General features: G+C 40.1%; 1 protein-coding gene across 1 annotated transcript in view; it reads right to left on the bottom strand.

Annotated features, from left to right (window-relative positions):
- The window catches only part of ZMAT4 (zinc finger matrin-type 4), a 287,868-nt gene that overhangs the window by 70,080 nt on the left and 196,678 nt on the right, over positions 1–21,110 (bottom strand). The window lies entirely within an intron of this gene.

Here is a 21,110-nt window from a genome sequence, read left to right as displayed (position 1 = left end):
CTTAGACAACTGTAGAATGCTGCTCCCCCCATCCAACCTCTCCAGGCGCAGGCGGGCGTAAGTAACAGATTTGTAAAAGTCAGCACAGGTGCACCGATGTTCTGGGCGTGCGCTGAGCATTGTCACTCTGCGGAAACACACGCCCAACTTTCCAACAGCCCCTCTGAGCGTATTTGCTTTAGATTGGTTGTTATCGTTTATTTATAAGTTGATACAAATGTCCGCAGTGCTGTACAGTAGGGAACTAGAGCGTATGACAAAGACACACCAACAGGCAACGTAAATGGACATAATGAAGTATAGTAATGGGCATAAGACAACACAGACAGGTTGTATAACAAGAGAACCTACAGCAGGCAAGAGTCAAGGACGGACAGGCGGACGAGTTGGGAGCAGACAAGAGGAAAGAGGGCCCTGGTCGCGAGAGCTTACGATCTAGCCTAATGTTTTGTTTATTAGAGTAATATAACTGCAGCCTTTCCAAAAGACAAGCTTTTTAGCACAAATAACTGGTATATTATATATACTTTGCTGTTAAGTAAGAGTTAAGCTCATTATTTTTTCATTAAACCAGTCACAGCAGCGAAATGCCAAAGTACTGCGTCTGACATTTCATGATTTCATCTAAAATTAAAGGGTTGTCAAAAAGCCAGAGTCTATAACTGTAATTTAATTGCATTTATGTGTAGACCATTAAAATCACATCATCATTGCCCATATGCTAAGTCTCTGGAAGACGTCACAATTCTATGCCATTAGGGGATGATATAGGTCTTATGGGGAACCGCGCACAAAATTGTTAACGCACGTAGATGGCCAAACGCTACAAGGTTCAACACTTGGGGGTATATTTACTAAACTGTGGGTTTGAAAAAGTGGAGGTGTTGCCTATAGCAACCAATCAGATTCTAGTTATCATTTATTTAGTACATTCTACAAAATGATAGCTAGAATCTGATTGGTTGATATAGGCAACATCTCCATTTTTCAAACCCGCAGTTTAGTAAGTATACCCCTTGGTCTGAGCAGCCGGATGTCTTACGGAAGAGGTGTCCAAACTCGGTCCTCAGGATCTATCAACAGTTCATGTTTTCAGAATTTCTGTAATCGTGTACAGAAGGGTTAATCTATTGAGTGGGTCAATAATTATCCCACCTCTTTCTACAGACAGAAATCCTGAAAACATGACCTGTTTGGTAACTCTTGAGGACTGGGTTTGAGCACCTCTGTCTTATGGTGTATAACAAGGCTGGTTAATTATTATCAAGCATGCCAGTAAATATGGTTCAAAGATGGTTGCACACAGGTTGAAAGTCACCTTCCAAGCCACATTTTCCAGCCACTAGTAAAAGTGTGTGGTCAGATTTAGTTTTTTTTTACTTTGTTGCAACAATGTTGCAGCTCTTTAAAACAGTGAACCTTTAGTGCTGCAGAGAAGCAGATGGGGGTGGTTTTTTTTACCTTTTGAAGTCTTCCTCTGCTGGTCTCCCCTCTGGCTGTAGCTAAATCCCCCTGAGACATGCCCTCTACCCCCCGAAGTTGCATACAGACTATGGTGCCGTGTTTCCTATAACCACCACCACAGCTGTTACTAGGTGCAGAGACATACATTTTTAGTAGAGATGCTCAGGCTCGGTTCCTTGGGAACCGAGCACACCTAAACTTAGGGGATCCGAGTACCGAGCCGAGTCGGTTCCATTGCGCTTTTTCGGATTTGAAAACGAGGTAAAACGTCATTGTGACATCGTCGGATCTCGCGAATTTTGAATTCCTTTTTAAGATCCAACATAGCGAGGGGGTGGGTGGGAGGGAGGGCAGACCCCCAATTTTTCTTTTCTGCCACTGCTGTGTGCAAATGTGTCCTAGATGTGCTAGGAACTGCCATGTGTTTGTGTCATTGCTCTGTCTGCAAATGAATTGAAATTAGTGTTATTGAGATTATTAATAATCTCAAAAAAAGAGCAAAATTATGTGATTTTAGCATATTTTAGGATTTTTTCTAAAAAATCCAAAACAAAAACACACAAGGGCGGTTTTGCCAAAACCAAAACACGAAGCTAATCCAGATCCAAAACCAGTTCACGGGGGTCAGTGAGCATCTCTAATTGTTAGGCATTGAGCTGCAGTCAGAGGCAGGCTGGGCTGGGGGACAGGAGGAATTCTGCCCCCCAGGCCGGTCCCAGGGTGGGCTACCTTGGGCTGGATCACTGGGCCATCTGCATTTTTTTTCCCTTTAAAATGTTCCAAATAGGCTGCTGAGCCGAGTCTTGCCTCCCACGGACTAAAATTTGCCAGCCCTCCCCTGGCTGCAGAAGTGACCTTGTTATCACAGTCTACTGGTCACTGCCCTGCGATCGATTGGCAGACCTCAATTGACCACTGAGTCACCAATGGTTTAAATTGTATTAAAATAAATTAATCTGGCAGAAAAAAAAAACTGATATGAAGGGAAAACCATGGTGAGCAGAGAATTGCAGGGTGCTCTCTCTCTTTGTATTTCCTTCACGTTCTGCTGCATATAGAACATGACATTTACATGGATTGTATTCATGGTAATTGGACCATATTACAATTACTTAGCTTGCCCCACGTGGGCAGCCAGCAGTCACAACATGCATCCATCTTCTTTCTGTTACATAGTAACACCCGTGGGCCGCACCATGCTTGTAGGGTTGATTATTACACATAGAACTAGATGGAACACGTTATTCAGAAAAATTGTAGTTATACATTTATCTATAGCCAGGATCCAACACAAGGTGAACACCAACATCTAACTAGAGCAATCATTTTATTAAGTGTCAAAATTTACCCCATTCAATTTTAATAGCTCATGCAGAAACCCACCTTTACTTCTTCCGTACATTGATTAGGATTTTCTAATTAACATCCATCTGCTTTCTCAATTAAACAAAATGTGATTGCACTATTAGCATTTATCTGCTGATTAAGGGCAAAACGTTGAATACAGTCTGAGCGACATAAATTTACATAAACTTGTCAGTGTTTGCATTTATGTCTATCTATCTTGCCCTGTCTTAGTAGAAAGCAATTATTGGTTGTCATAATGACATTCCTGACAGCTTGTTATGTCACACAGTGCTCCATTTAGCTGCAAATATGTACAATAAATATACTAGACTGCCCTTAAGCAAAAAAAAATTTAGGCAGAGTACACACTACAGGTTTTTTACCCGATTATTGGGCCAAACACACGATAAACGACCGTTTGACCCAATATCATATAGATGTGTACGCTCCAATGATAAATAATTTCCGTTCCAAAGCACATTGTATAGTTATAAAATCTCGTTCAACGATGGAACAATGTCGTTCCAATCCTGCAGTGTGTATGCACTCAGGACCAGCAGTGTCCATAGATCTCTATGGAGTGTGCAGAGTCAGGATCTATTCATCCGATGGTTATGACAGATGAAGAGCACAGATCTGACGGTAAATCGTGCAAAACATGTACAGTGTGTACACAGGAATCGGCATACTGATGGGGACTTTCACTCGTTGGTAAAATCGTTAATGACATTGAGAGATATTTTCTGTAGTGTGTACCAGGGGAGGGCTGGCAAATTTTAGCTTGGGGGGCAAGACTCAACTCAGCAGCCTATTAGGAATATTTTAAGGAACAAAAATGCAGGTGGCCCAGTGATGCAGCCCAAGGTAGCCCACTAAGGGACCGACTGCAAGGCAGATCACCCCCAGCCCAGCCTGCCCCTGGTGTGTACCCGGCCTTAGCGTCTACTCTGCACCAAAAGAGAGAAGGTCTTTTTCTCAGTTTTCCTCTGGTAACGTACAGCTCAGAGAGAGGCCCTGAGACTGAGCTCTGAGAACAAACAGAGGGCAATGCAAAACGCACACATATAGTCACATGCAGTACAAATTACCAAATGTATAACTTATACCACGCTCCTTTTTCCACCAATATGTAAAGCACCACTCACGTTACCCACACCCCAGAGCCAGCATAGCTACCAATCTGAAGCAATGAGTTCCTTGGAACGCTAGATGCCTATATCCTCTCCATCAAACTGAACTTTTACCTCTTAACATTCCTTATTTTCCTAGAATTTAGAATCTTGATGCGGAAAACTAACACGATAAGTCAGGATGCACCTAACACTGTGTTACATCACAAAGGCTCAAATGATACAGATTTTATAACTTCAGGTCACAAAGGTTTTATCTTAAGCTTATTGGAGCCTTTGATTTTGTGATGTCCCCAAGAGGGGGGACCTGCGGGACTTGGGGTTCTATTTTCTAAATATTTGGCAGCTTTTGCCTTATTATGGGTACTTGGTTTCCCAATATCATCTTTACTACTAACATTTTTACAGGTTTATGGAGACAGAGTGGCAGGAGCTTCCTGCTCTATAAAATTTAGAATTTTGGGAAGATTGTCTCAATTCCAAAACAACACCGAAAGGATGCAGATGGTTTTTGTGGACAAACCTTTCTTAACAAATCCTAATAGTGTGTACAAATAGCCCTACCGTAATGATACTCTCACCCAGGCACAGACTGGCCCACCAGAACCACAGATGTCTCCAGTGGGCCCCACTGCCAATGGGCCTGCCCCACGTCCCATCCTTGTAGGCTGTAATAAGGGTCTTTTGCGCTCAAAGATTAATTTGACGTTGCTGTGTTCACTGGCGCATGCTCCGGCTCTACGCATGCGCAGAGCTCCGTAAGTCTGTTTATTTTGCTATCGGATTTTGATAAATTCGGATTTTATTTGTAGGGTTTGTCGCTGTCTGATTTGTACTCATCGTTCAAACGCACCCAACCCAGCTGCCACGACTTCTATTTTTCTCTTCAACATGCTGCCAAAGTCTACAATAGTTCTTTATCCAGTATATAAGATAATGGGTAATGATTAGTATAATTACATATATATATATAAGGATTAATCATTAATATATTAATAAATATTAAGTAAAACATCTCGTTTGTAATATCAAATGTAATGTGTTACAAGAAATACATTTTAGTGGCATATTGTGTATGATTTGGCTGAATGGACAGAAGTTCCAGTGAATAGCTGACTACGTGTGTAAGTACAGATGGTCTATTGTGATGTACAGATACAGGTTTTCATAATCAGATTTGTAGACATCCACCCTTTAACATCTAATAGAAAATTATATGGAAAAGAAAATTATTTGAATTTCGTTAAGAAATTTTGCTAATGTTATGTAAATGCTACATTTGCACTTGTCCCAAACAAGTTATGTGTCATAAACACTATAGGGTATATTCACTAAACTGCGGGTTTGAAAAAGTGTAGGTGTAGCCTATAGTGACCAATCAGATACTAGCTGTCAATTTGTAGAATGCACTAAATAAATGATAGCTAGAATCTGATTGGTTGCCATAGGCAACATCTCCACTTTTTCAAACCTGCAATTTAGTAAATATACCCCTATATGTTACACTCTTAAGGTGGCTGAATTAGCATTATGTGTTAGGTTCAATAATATTTAAAATAACTGTCCTAGTTTTAAATAAGAGTAGCAAAGAGACCAGCTTTGGATCTCATTCTATATCTGTACTTTATTCCATAAACCTTGTTGACATCTGTCTCGGGAAGAAATAAAGTCTGCAAAAAGGGATACCTCTGTGTTGTCCGGTCACTACAATGTACAGGATTCCGAATAACCCTACTTAAAAATTATGTTTACTTGGGAAATAGGAATAGGAAAAACAAATATTCCTAACTATAGAATTGGAAGCAGTATTTTCAATACCATTTATTTTATTTGTTTAGCTGTATTTATTGTCTGTTTAATTTATCTTTAACTACTGTGTAATATTATTATTATATTATTGTTTTTAATATGTTTAGTATTACATTATTTTTATTTGCACACTAGTCAATACACGTTGACCAATCTCTACAGGTTTTGACTTCAGATATAAAAGATATACCCCACTATCTACAAGTATAAGTATTTGTTGCTAGTTCAGAAACTTGTTTTCTGGAGCCGATCCAAGTTTATTTCTATCAGGTGGGAATTTTGCATATAGTCAATAGCACAGCATCAACATTTCACGTAAACATGACATAAAACCAATACTAAACCGTAAATTAGCCGGAGGCGAAACTAAAAATAAAATCACAGGTGTTGTGCCCATCTGTGCAGAGAGGTTGCGCAGTGATTCAGGTTTGTACAATCTAAAAATGGGATCGTAGTGTTATCCGGAGAACAATGATTCACCCGGATCGTGTTCGTGTGATGTGAACAGTAAATCGAGGCAGTGTTTACAAGAACGGACTCTATGTAAAGTTATTTATGTACTTGCAGCACGGTGTAAAGCTGTCTAGATAAACTCTCAGTCTCTGCAGAATGTTGTAAAGCATTTAAAGTTCTGCTACACAAGCCTCTACCATACATCTATATGTTGTTCCCTATATACTTGTGGCTAGTACCACATCCGTAGCAGATGGCTTACAACGAACGACTGAGTGTGAATTCTAGAGTGCTTAGAATCCTCGTAATCTTCATCATCATCATCATCAACATTTATTTATATAGCACCAGCAAATTCCGTAGCGCTTTACAACTGGGAACAAACATTAATAAGACAATACTGGGTAATACATACAGACAGATAAGTAAGAGAACCCTGCTCACAAGCTTACAATCTATAGGACAATGGGAGTTTAAAAACACAAGGGCATGTGCTACATCATATTGCACAATGGACCAGCTAGAATGCAAAGGTAAAAGTACTGAGTGGGCTGTGTGTGTGGCAATGTTGGTCAGAAGGTTGTTGTCTTGTGTTAGCTGTGTAGAGAAGGTAATAGGGTAATCTAGGGAGATTAAGATGGTGGTTGAGGAATATCATAGCCTTGTCTGAAAAGGTGGGTCTTCAGTGAACGCTTGAAGGTTTGGAGACTAGAGGAAAGTCTTACTGTGCGAGGGAGGGAATTCCACAAAATGGGGGCAGCCTGGAAAAAATCCTGTAACTGAGAATGGGAGGATGTGATGAGAGTGGAGGAGAGAAGTAGATCTTGTGCAGAACGGAGGTGTCTAGTAGGGAGATATTTAGAGACAAGTAAGGAGATGTATGTCGGTGCAATTTTGTTGATGGCCTTATATGTTAGTAGAAGAATTTTATATTGGATTTGTTGAAATACAGGCAGCCAATGTAGAGACTGAGAGAGTGGCTCAGCAGAGGAATAACGGTTTGCAAGGAAAATCAATCTAGCCGCTGCGTGCAAAATAGATTGTAGGGGTTCAAGTGCCTGGAAACCCCCCTCTCAGCCTGGGGTACTGTATGCTTGAGGTGGCTGGACCCTGCCCTGGGACCAGCCACGTTGCAGCTTGTGTGCAGATTGTTTCTGTCTGCACTGTTCATAGCCATCTCTCCCCAACAAGTATTAGAAACCTGCAAGAACAGGTAGCAGAGACCAGGACAGTCTGTCAACTGTTCTGACACACTCATTCAGGACTTTGTCCTGATTGTAGGGACAGTTGGGAGGTATGTCACGTTTCACATGGCTCTGCTCGAAAAGGAAGAGTAAGAGAGCAGCCAAGCACTGTCTAAAATTATAGCCACGCCCCAAAGCATGCTGCCCTCACCCACTGGCGGTGTGGCATGAAAACCCCTCTCTACAAATCCTGCGTTTGCCCCTGGTACCGCTGTGAGATTGCCAAGTATTGTGCTAATAATTATGCATAACTGTACACTGCATTTAGGATTATACTCTGGCTGTACTACATTTTAGATTTTTAAAAACTAAATGACAGGTACAATTTAGACACGCCACTGGTGATGTTTTGGATGAATGACCCATCACCACTTTATATTGGTATTATGTGATTTTAATTTTCCTACATCTAGTTTAATGAACTAAGAACATGCAAATCACATCATGGTAACCTCAACTAAAATTTGATATATAAGATATATATATATTTATCACAATCCTATTTCAGTCAGCAGCATGGGTAGAATGTACCAGTGTTTGTGTGAAAGAAATTCAGCACTACAATACATGGAGCACCAAGTCCCAGTAGAACATTAAGCCTGTGTGATGCATAGCTGAACAGTTACTAGGATGTGACTGCAATTCACAATTATCATTCATCTGGAACCCCTACACAAGCTGAATACTCCTTCTTCTTCAGATATCAGACTATATAGAAGACATGAATGTTATACCTGTGAAGAACACAAGCAACAAGACATTGTTATCAGTCTCAATATTATGACAGTATCAATACAAGATGACAATGAGCCTGTACCAGCAGAATGACCATAATTCTGCAGCAAATCAAACATGAATACAAACACTACTGGTGGCTGAGCTATAATAACCTTGGTTAGATTACAGCTTGAGCTCACATAGTTATTTACCTGTCCTGTGAACGGAGTCTTAAGGGCCCGATTTAGCGTAAAACGTAAAATTGCGACTTTTGTGTACACACAAAAAACATCCCTAAACTTACGTTTATTAACATCGTCTTTCAGAATGGTTTAAGGTTTTTTTTATTCTGTAAGTTTCCAATTTTTTAGGAATATATTAAGCTGTGGATTTTTAGCCAATTCCATTGCGTCAGTAAATTCTGCCATTTAGTTTAGGGTTAAATACATCTATTACTACAGCTGTTTTCTGTATTATGAGCTGCAGAGATCTTATCATTGTCTACTCTCCCGGAACATCGGGAGGTTCCCGCATTTGGGGAGTAGGCACCCTCCCGGATCCTGGGTGGAGGCAGGACTTAATGACTCCCCCTGCTGTGGTGGACATTATCATCCTCAACTCTGAAACTTGCGTTAGGCCTATGAGACATGTAAGTCTAAAACAGGTCGTATCTCTACGGACCGGGCGTGACTTACATCTTCACTCTCCTACTTCACTGAACTGACACATGAACGCCCCACTCTCCAAGAGCAAGTGGGTGCAAGTAGAGGATCAACTGAAAATACCGGAGCTAGTTGCGGCACATGAACATTAAGATAAATTTTTACACAAGCAGAATTTTTACGTGACAAAGATAGACATACGTCCAGCTGTTTATCAAGAACAATATGGCAATATGTTAGATACTTTTATCGACCGATATCGCGGCAATACAGGCCTAGAACAGTAAGCGTTGACCTACAGCTTCACCGTCTCAGATGAGCGCATGCGTGAGCCGGTAAAGGTTAATTCACAGTTTTATTTTTATACTTTTTTTTATCTTCTATTTTTTTCCACATCAGTGGGATTTCCTTTCCACTTCGCATGCTTGAGCCACCATCCGGGCTTTCCAACAAGTACATATAAATGATAAAAAAAAAAAAGAAAAACTTTAAAAGAAATTTTAATAAAAGAATAAATTATTTTTTTTTTTAATGATCTGTTACTGAAATCCTTAGTTGGGGATAATATAACACGATCCTTAGTCACAAGCCTTTACCCCACCCCCCAAAAATCATTTTAATTCTGGGCCCGGTGAAGGTGTGTTACTACTATATTCTGCCGCTCACCAGGGACGGAATCTTTGTGGTTGCTGAAATTTAATTGTAATCTATTTGCATCCAAATTTTTAAACAAAATAAAAACCTTTTAGCTTTGTCTGGAGTTTTCATGATTTTCTTCTTTTTTTTTTAATATACGGTGCAGAAGAAGGGGTGGATTTCATTTGTACACTTGAATAATTTTGATATTTCTGGAAGGGAAATACATTCTCACAAAATAATAATTAACAGCCCTTTACTCTGTGTAGAATGGGCGACTGGGACGTCTTCCAAACCTCTGTAAATCATGAATTGCCAACAAGGTAAACATAAAAGCGCCAAGTCAAAATGTCAATTGCATGGGTAGGAATAATAGACACATTAATCTTCAATTATATAAGATGATATTTAAAAAGAACAACTTGTACCTGTAAACGTTTAAAATGATACATGTCATAGGGTCAGGTACCGGGATTGCAGTAATCGAGGGCCCACCTGCCCGCCATTTTTTTTTCCAGGCACATTGAGGACCAGTTGGATTAAGATAGGGATTTATCAGTGTAAGACATGGGACACCGAGATGTTTCATTACAGACTACGTCCTCTTCCTCTGCCCCAGCACAGATGAGTTTAGACCACCATGTCAGAAGTTTTTAAAGCGGCAATTCCGGCTGACGATCCCTAATCCTAACCCTAACACGATCCCTAACCCTAACAGTTACACTTACCTTACATGGCAGCCGGCATTGCAGCTTTAAAAACTTCTGATATGGCGGTCGCCATTTTCAATGACGTCAAAACGCAGTGCCATTAGTACTTGTGATCGGGATGTTTCAGAAAACAGTCGAAGACTTCTGTTGTCATTAAAGAGGTAAGTCTGGATTTTTTAAATGTCGTTAAAGTCACATTCGGCCATATTTTGTCCATAAACTCATTGTCGGTAATATCTGCACCGCTAATTAGTACCCCACCCGAGTATCTCACATGTATAACTCACCAATAATACTTGCGGACTCTCGGTAGTTACAAAATCCGTGACACAGAGGCTCACTGTCTAACGTAAAAATCCATATGGGCAGCACGGTGGCTCAGTGGTTAGCACTTCTGCCTCACAGCACTGGGGTCATGAGTTCGATTCCTGACTATGGCCTTATCTGTGTGGAGTTTGTATTTTGTCCCTGTGGGTTCCTCCGGGAGCTCCGGTTTCCTCCCACATTCCAAAAACATACTGGTAGGTTAATTGGCTGCTATTAAAACTGACCCTAGTCTGTCTGTCTGTCTGTCTGTCTGTGTGTATGTTAGGGAATTTAGACTGTAAGCTCCAATGGGGCAGGGACTGATGTGAATGAGTTCTCTGTACAGCGCTGCGGAAATAGTGGCGCTATATAAATAAATGGTGATGATGATGATGATGCATAAGAGATGAATATATCAGAAACTTAACACTGGTTTTAATGGATTTTCTATAGCAAAGATGCTACAGTAACAGAACCAGGGTACACAGGTTGACGAAATAACATTAATAACAGTAAAAGGTCATATATTGTCCGCAAATCACTAATAGCAGTCACTGACAGAAAGACACACTTAGAATTTAGAACAGACCCCTCTGTGCACCCTGATATTTTTTTACAAAATCCTTTTTATGATAACTTTACATTGTACATGGCCAACAGATCTATAATGTAATGCACATACAGTACAGGCGAATATCTTCACCGTGAAACCATAGAACGTACCTTCCAATATTTAAAAATAAAAAAATGGGAACAAATTTTGCTTTGCCTAAGCCACATTCCGATTGGTCCAGCTACACCCAAATTCACAGCACATTCGATTTGGAGATGACACGTTGCTTTTGACCTCTGAAAACCAGGTCTTTCTCACCAAAACCAGGAATGTTGACAGGTATTCCCATTAAAAAAACATATGTGGCACTGATGGCTTTTCGGCGCACTTCCCTAAATGTGCACACCTGTATTTATTTTTCCCTGGATGTTCATGTGTGAGCCTGTTTAAATCACAGCATTAGAAGCGTCAGTTAACAGCCAACTTAAAGATGTTTTATAGAGTAGCAAGCAGCGTGCTGAGCTCCATAAAGAGTACTCAGATGTGCTCAGTACAGCAATGAATACCGTGCCTCATTGGCAGAACTGGTTTCTGATTTAATAGGATGCTTCCACCAGGTACGTGTGACGAGTGCACTGTAAGATGCCGAGGGAGGAGAGGCTGATCGTAGACACGTCTTCGACTATACAGAATGCTGTATAGCAATTTTCCTAATTGCAATAGGTTTTAGAGATGTGATTACTGCCCTGGGGAGGGCAATAGCAGAGTATAATAAGGGCAGTTGAAGCAGTAGATAGCAGCCAGAGATACTTCTCCCAATCCTTGTGGTGCAGCTTTGCACTTGTAGGAACCTTTTGGCTGCAAGATACAAAGCACCCAGTATAGTGTAATGTGCAGCCACAAGCACCGCTGAAAACATGCACAGTTTAAAAACCAGGACACACTTGGTCATAATCCATTTTGCATGCGGTAATATGGGACTTTACAGATAAAAAAAAAAATAGGACCACTGAGAGATATGCAAATGGTATATACAGTGTTTTACTTTATTCCTGGGACTTCATTATGAACAAATAGAAAACCATGCTTGAGTCCTGGTGCCTAGCTTGTTTTATACAATCTAGCAGAGGCAATCAAGTCTTCAAATCCTTCCTGAAACAACCATAAAACAATGCAAAGCTATTATCACAAAAAAAAACAAATCTTATTTTTGCAGTGTGAGTAAATCATAAAACAAAACCATAAAATAAAATGTCAAAATTGGTGATGGATAAAATCAATCCAATCAAAATGGATAAAATCAATCCAAACCAAAATAACCCAAGTAGAAAGCGAAGATAAATCAATACATAATAATGCCCAAAGGATCAGAGGAGAAAGTCTAAAACGGAAGCATTCCTTTAAAAGTGTCAATATATTTCAATTACGGTTTTACAAGTGATGGATGTTACTCCTGAGACTTGGTAAAAGTAACTTTAGAAATATCCATTACGTGGTCGGACCATCATCCCTTTACTCAAATTAAAATCCCTCCGTATCCATGGATATTAACCAATTACTTGTTGACATCAGTAGAAGCTAGGCAGGACCTCTTCATTTCAAATAATCAGTCGAAAGATACCTCTATATTTTAGTATTGGTGGACTCTGAAGGCAGTGGTCAGTTAAATAGCCATTCTTACTGGCTGAAAAGAGCAAGGATCTGAGCACAAAAGGAACCACACAACAAGCAACATCCTACAAGCAGCCCAAAAAGAGCTTTTATTAGCAATGAATGAATTGCAGACATTGCTCGTGGCACAGATCCAATCTGCACATTCTCACGTATGCCAAAAATTATATATTTTCGGTGATTGAATAAGTAGACAATTAGAGAGAAAGTTAAGAGGTTACAAAGCAAAAAAAATAGTGTTTGACATCTAATTAATCAAACAGCTTCCAAGGTTTCAACCCCCCTATAGTCAATCAATGTGCTTTTTACTATGCAAAATTGTAGTATTTGGAAAATAATTCTCAGACTCCCCAGCCTTCACAGAGCAGTCATACTTAGACACCTTAAAACTCACATCTCTAGACCCAGAAACGAGAGACTCATTTATGTTGCCCTAGACCCATCCCCCAATTTCTTCTTTCTGTACCCCTTTTACTTGCGAAATCTTTAATATAAACTAATAATGAAACAACAATCCTCTTGGGACTGTAATTCTTATACAATCATCGTCATCATCACCATTTATTTATATAGCACCACTGATTCCGCAGCGATGTACAGAGAACTCATTCACATCAGTCCCTGCCCCATTGGAGCTTACAGTCTAAATTCCCTAACATACACACACAGACAGACAGAGAGAGGGAGAGACTAGGGTCAATTTTGATAGCAGCCAATTAACCTACTAGTATGTATTAGGGTGTGGGAGGAAACCAGAGCACCTGGAGTAAACCCATGCAAACACGGGGAGAACATACAAACTCCACACAGATAAGGCCATGGTTGGGAATTGAACTCATGACCCCAGTGCTGTGAGGCAGAAGTGCTAACCACTGAGCCACCGTATCATAGAATGTAGTATTGGTGCTAGTGAAGTACTCAAGCTTACAAACCGAGATTCAACTTTACTTAGTCAACACATCTAACCAGTATAAAGATATGGTATTGATGGTGGGACCAATTGCCACCCCCTGGCAGTGTTTTCAGTCATTAGTTCCCGTCCTTGGTATTATTGCTGGACTCGCAGTTAACTGTCAGATCCAATTCTCACCTTAGAGAAAGGGGTTAAAAATACGTTAGGTGTCACAACCAAATAACTTCTGAAAACTCCAAAAGAAGGTCAAAAGTTCCACCAACTACAATTCAAACATAACTTCCCTCATCACTGTGACAGTAAGTAAGCACGGAAATAAATAGTTCCTGGGAATGTTGGGGGCCATAGATACTCCCAGAATTAAGTCTTAATCTATCACTTCCTATTAAGACAGACATCCTAAAAACTTTGCTTTCCAACGCACTTTTGTCGATTTCTACATATAAAAGCAATATTACAAAGAGAAAAGATTCCCGTGTCATGGAGCGAAACAGAACAGTGTATCTGACACAACCTAACAGCATAAATAATGGGGATATCCTATAAAAGATGAAGAATGAAAATGTTGGCTCAACGCATGTTGTTGCCTTGTCCTCGTTTGTGATCCATTGTCTATAACGTTCTATAACGTTCACACCCCCTTTTTGATGAGCAAAAAGTGGGTGTGGTTTAGTTAACACCGCAATAAAACATCACTTTTAAAGAATGACTGTTATGACATCATCTTATACTAAAAACTTTTTTGATCTAAAATCGTATAGTCAATCAATTAAAGACATTTTTTAAGAAGATTGTTAGATTTTTCCACTTTTATAAAAAAAAATATCTCCCTATGTTTCAAGCCAATGTTTCCACTATAATTCTCTACAAAAGCTCACACATAATCCAGTCTTCATAACCAGTCACCATAGCTAATTGCCTGTACCCAGCACACATGAAATCTCTTCCCAAAACCAAGCTTATACTATTTCGGTTTAAATTTCAATTGAATTTCATTGGTTTGATGACCCTCAAAATATTCTCCAGCTCTTGGATTCACCCTTAGCAATTCATCGTTTACATTAAAATGTTTTAAACACAATCAAAATAATATTTTGAATTAATTCAAAAAGTATTTTAATTTTATTAGTAATTGAACTGCGTACACTTCTGTGATGGCAATTCATCATGTGTGGCTCGCCTTGCACTGTTTGTGTTAGAGATTCACAATAAAAAAACAAATCCACAAAAATCATTCCAAATTAACTCCAACAAGTTCCGATTTAAACATGTGCAAACTGTCTCGCACGAGTGCGAAATGGTTGGAACACTATCGAACAGGCTTAAACATGGTGACGTGGACTCGTGTTCAAACCTGTTTGACTTTCTCAAATTTTTAACAGGTTCTAAAAATTCGAGAAGTTCCAATGAATTTTCAAAATGGTCCGAGAAATCGGTTTGAGAATGGAACCGTGACCAACTAGCATCTCTACTCACGTATTATAGCTACAGGCCATGTGTCCTTATTATGGGTTCTGTTGATCATAACTCCTCTGGACTAGAGTGATGTGGGTTTTTGACTTCTACCAATTGTTTTTAGGAGCCCCGACTATACACTCTCTCTGTGTTTTTTTTGTCTTTTTGGGATGTTGGCCACCCCGAAAGAATAGAGTAGATTTCTTCCTCCATAGCTGCATTCTGTGAGCCAGAATCACAACGTCCAACCACAACTGAACTGAAGTTGAGTTCAACTACGTCACCCTGTACGCCCTAGACATGAACCGCTCTGAGTAGACCTAAAATACACATGATATAAATACACAGGTACAGACAATAAAACTTAACTTCTCACCGTCCAAGTTTATTGTAATTCCATTAATGCCTGCATTATACTTCTGGTAGTTCTACACTATATCATCCTGGACATTACTTTCCCTTCAGAAGCTGACGGACATCCCGAATGTTTCCTAAGATCTCTGGAACTGCGAGGATTCTAGGTGGGTTACATTATATTATATGGCTCATTCTATCCATTTTCAGTTCAGTGGCTCCCAGTGTCTTTCCTCTCCACAGCCGGGAACACACAATATAATGTTGAACTTATTTGTTCAATTATCTTGTGGATTTCAGCACTGCATTGCTTGTGAGAACATTCCCAGGACTATATGTGTTTATCAAACTAATCAAAATGACAGCGGCCACAACAATAATCATAATAATAATGATGCCTGTGACATTTTAGGTGAATTTCAACATAATTACAGTATTCCTGGGGGAGTAATGCATCTTATAAGGTTTTTGTTCACAATGGTAAAATGTATTATGGCTGCTTTGGACTGACAAGAGCTGTAATAGTGGTAACGACAACAGAAAACAACCTCATTAGTTCTCCAGCATATTTTCATGCTGCAATAAATGGGTCTTCGGCGTCCTCATCTAGACTTGACATGGAGCGAATGTTGTCCTCGCATGCTTAGGGGGGCATAGGCTCCAGGGAGGAGAATGTCCTGCCACATTTGCCATCTTGTGACATCACTGTGTTATAAATACTACTATCAATTATATTCAAATATATACAGCATAGTTACCTACTTACCCGGAATGTCCGGGAGACTCCCGAATTTCTTTGAGTCTTCCCGGACTCCCAGGAGGGCAGACAATTCTCCCTGTTCCGGGCTGGCTGTGTAAACTAAACCTAGGGGGTGGGGCCCAGTGACGTCATGGACGCACCATCGTGGCCCCGCCCCCTGTTTTTATTGGTCCAGAGTAGTGATGTCCGTTTTGGAGGTGTGGCTAAAGACGCAATTCTTCGCGCCCCGCCCACACACACCGACCTGCACCCCGGACCTCCCAGGAATCATCAACATCACCATTACAAACCAGTTACAAAGTTGTGGTAACAGTGGGAAATTACAAAGTAGTAGAGAAGGCAACGGCAACGATCAACAGCGATGGCGGCTGCTCTGTGCGTCAGCCACAACCACTGAGTATGTGTTAATAGATGACCCAGAATAACCAGCTGTACCACTCTCGCCATAAATCATTTTGATATTTTTAGAGGAGCTTAATTGTCCATTGATGAAACAACCAACCCAGGTTACGCTTTATATATCACCAAAGGAGAAGTCATCGGTGAAAGTGCGGCTCCATGACTAAAAGCCGCCATTGGACTGGTGAGCTGTCATACCACCTGGGCAGGTAAACGGTATTCTTCTCGCTAACGGCTTCCTCAAGCCAATGATTCACCACAGAATAGCAGAAAAATGCCAGTCACCAATATTGTCACTTTAATATTAGTGGCTGCTAATACTTCTGCCTTACATTAACCACACCACCAGCAGGGGCAAACAAAGGATTTGTAGAGGGGGGGTTTCCACACCACGCCGCCAGTGGGCGTGACCAGCATGCATGGGGGCGTGGCTATAATTTTAGACAGTTCTTGGCTGCTCTCCAACTCTTCCTATCCCCATAATATACATGGGCATTGTTAGGTGCACGCAGCTCTCCCTTTTCAAGCAGAGCCGTGGGAAGCGGGGGCACCTCAATTATACAGTGCCCCAGGCTTGAAGGGGGGTTTCCAGGCACTAGGAATCCCCCCCTCGGATTGCCTATGACCAGCTACTACCTTTTGTATCAAGAGTTCTCCACACCCCTTAGATGGTAAGATGGTTGAGCAGGGCCATCTTTACCTTCAGTTTAATGTCATTATATTGTGCGTAGTTTATTCTTATTATGGCAGCCTCAATTTACAGCGCTTCCTAATACGGCAGAACTTTATAAATACAAGATAACAATGATAATGATATTGAAAACCATAGACGTGATTAGACGACAATCATTTCTGTAGACTTGAGACTAAAAAAAAAAAATTGGCCAGTTACAAACTGTGTGTAAGCGATATTACAAATTGTCCATGGCGACCTGTGGCAGCGACAGCTACTGTGGAACTACAAGCGCCAGCATGCCCTGCCTAAGCCCGTGCTACAGTTTTGACTCAAACCGAAGGCCATGCAGTCAGCAGCTTGTTATAAAGTGGGATTTCAGCCTCTGTATAATCAAGCAGCATTTGTTTTCTCTGCCAGACTGTACACAAAGCTGGCAACGGTCCCTAACTCCCAGAGGCGATCCCGAGTTTCCAAAAATACGTCCCTGGAAACTTTTTTTAAATATCGAAATTGCACAGTACGATTTTTTTACGACGTGCGTGTTGAAATTCAGCCTTTGTAAGTGAATATATAGTGAAGAGGAGCATTTAAAAGACAATGGAACAGCATTCAGCGAGCACGCCAGGATAGGTCCATCTAAGCGACACTGCAAGTGGTTTGTATCGCTGGGAATTCTAATCAAATGTTGACAACTCTGGTTTGCACCGCAAGCTAATTAAATTATTTTGGAAAGTGCTGACACAGCTGTAATTTATCACTAGGACTTACAATAGAAAGGAGCAGAAGTACCGTACAAATAAAACACCATAATAATATTGTGAGCATATTGAAGAGTGTGAGTTTATTTACTTTGAGATTGATTTATTCTGCTCTTTGTCACCTGTTCTAAAATTCTATTGCATATATCTAGCGTCCATTAACTAAAGAACAATTCTGTATGTATCTATCCCTTTGCAGTTCTATAACATTGTCATGAATATCAATATTTATCCCTCTATAAAGACATGCAGCGCCTGCTGTATAATATTATGTGTGCCCCTGGGGTGTTTAAAGGTTACTGCTATCATTTCTATATCATTGGGAAATGAGCAGAAGTAAGTTTCCAATACTGCACTTAGATCCCACGACAATAGTCGCAATATTTCTTCATTTAAAGCGGCGCACAAGTTCACTTTGGGTGCAGGTGACAATTTAACGCCAATCATTTCACACTGCGAGGTAGAGAAAAAAAAATAATTACTTGAGGGAATAAAGTACACATAGCAATAATATAGCAGTCAAAAAAATATCAAGATATCATATAACATAGGTGGTAGTGTGGAAAAAAACAAAACAATAGCGTCCATCAGGGCTGTGGGAATAGGACAGTTCCACAGATCAGTGCAAAGTATCTTTAGAGAATTACAAATCTGGCTGCTTCTAAAAGGTTCAAATAGTAATATAAGAGTTTTGTTATACCAGTCATATTCTAGTGCAGGTCTGGCCAACATGTGGCTCTGTTGTGAAACTACAAGTACCAGCATGCTTTGCAGGCAGGGTATGCATTTTATATTATTATTCGATAACCCTAAAATATGATCAAATGCAACCAATCTGGCTATTGGTCACATAGGGTACTAATAATATGAGTCTCATCTGGCCTTAATTCACAATAAAGTGGTATGATAAGATAGGGATGGAGAAAGCATTTCTGATTGGCTGGCTTCAAGAGCACACAATAATACAAGACAGATGATATAGCACCTAACCACGTTACTATCTGCTAGAGGAATGAGTTTGAAGGTGCAGAGGCCAACGTTTATTCATGTATGCAGATTGCAGACTAGGAGATATCTGTTTTCCTGTGTTGTGTAGAACTTGGTAATTTTTTTTAGCATACTGTATCTTACTACCTCAGAAAATACAGAATGATTCAAAGTAATTAGGAAAGCAAAAAGGCATTAGGGGGTATATTTACTAAACTGCGGGTTTGAAAAAGTGGAGATGTTGCCTATAGCAACCAATCAGATTCTAGCTGTCATTTTGTAGAATGCACTAAATAAATGATAACTAGGGGCCTGATTCATCAAGGTACGCAAACTCATGTTTCATACTTTGAGTGACGCAAACCCTTATATTTGCGTTGGAGTTTGAGATTTAGTTGACTTTGAGTGCCGTATCTGCTCTGTTTGCGCTGCGTATGTGGTGTTTTACGTAGCTCAAGTCCCGTTTAGCAGATGCGTATGAGTTTGCATACCTTGATGAATCAGGCCCTAGAATCTGATTGGTTGCTACAGGCAACATCTCCACTTTTTTTTCAAACCTGCAGTTTAGTAAATATACCCCTAGGAGTGTTATTTACTATCATTAAAATTGTACATTTTCAACAGCCAGGAAAGACAAAAACAATATTAATAAAGTGGGTGCAGTGATTAAAGCTAAAAGTAAAGAAAATAAATGTTCTAGTAAGGAATAAACAAGGTATTACTGTTTTTCTGTGGTCAGGTAAACTCTATTTCATTGGGAAATGTTTTTCTGTACACAGGGTCAAACACGTGGGCAGCTGGTGTTTAGCCGCCTGCCATTAATATACATCCATTAATTAATTAATTAATTAATTAATTAAGAAACAGTCATTCAGCGCGGAGGTTACCATTATAATTATTGTTTTTATTTTATTCGCATTGGATTATCAACAAAGATGAATTCCCACTGGAATCTAACGTCCAGAGCCATATCTGGTGGCAACTTGTGTGAAGAAAAGCAGCCCCCCCACCAACAAAACGTTGTTTGATGCTGACAATTCAGATGATGATGATGATAATGAAACATGTTAATCTCTATCACCCCCTTTATCAAATCATGATATAAGGATTTCTTTATTTATTCAAATCTTTGAGGACAATATGTCAGGTCCTACCAATGTTGAAAATAAAGTACTGAAATAACAATTAAATGACAGTGACTCTACAAAGCAGTTTGAGGATGAGCATATAGTGATAAATATTAATACTGCAACAGAAATATGTTGAGGGTGAACATTAATCTCTCCCCATGCTCAAAGGTGGTCAGAAGACGATGAACACTTACTACCAAGTGGTAAGCCTAAATCTGGTACATTTTATAAGAAAAGAAGCAATGCTAGTGTCAGTGGTAACGAAGAAAATAAAAGTGGTGCTGATACACATAAAATGTATTTAGATTTTTGTTATAATTTGTCACTTGTGTCTAATGCAAACCAATCTGTGTTTGCAGATCTTGATGGCATAGCACCACAAAATTACATTAGATAACCAGACTTTTAGAAACTGCTTGCAAAGTTGTATCAAGCAGTGATGATGAAGAGAAAACATTTACGCAACTAGATGCAGTTGCCGTTTAGCAGGCTCATGAGTGACACAGATAACATAGCAATAGTCCAGTGTATAGTATGTGCACAAAGGATCAGTCAAGGTCAACAGGGAACAAAGCTCTGAACATTGGCCCTCATCCATGGAAAGGCATCAGGGACCCCCTGAAGGACCAGATGTGAGTCCCAAAAATAAAAAGGAACTTTAATTGCACATCTAGGGCCTGATTAATTAAGGAATGTAAAAGCCTATACATGCCATATTTTGCATAAAATCGCACTGTGCATGTCCAGAAATGGACTATACGCCAGTGGACACAAAAACATCCATTTCTAAGATGTCACAGGAGGAACGGGGAGGGGAATGGGCTTGTGCACGTAGTCAATGTACAGTAAGGGCGTGCCATGCTCAAGCGCACATAGCAGCGCTTTAGTCAAGCTTTGGGTATCTCTAAGATACGAGTCTTTCTGTCTTATCAGTTACTGGGCAGGTGTAAGTGCCGATTGATAGCTGACAGTCCCG

Source organism: Mixophyes fleayi, chromosome 6, assembly GCF_038048845.1.
Source record: "Mixophyes fleayi isolate aMixFle1 chromosome 6, aMixFle1.hap1, whole genome shotgun sequence".
Taxonomy (NCBI): Eukaryota; Metazoa; Chordata; class Amphibia; order Anura; family Limnodynastidae; genus Mixophyes; species Mixophyes fleayi.
Note: the sequence above shows the minus strand (reverse complement) of the source record. Positions and strands in the feature narration are given on the sequence as shown.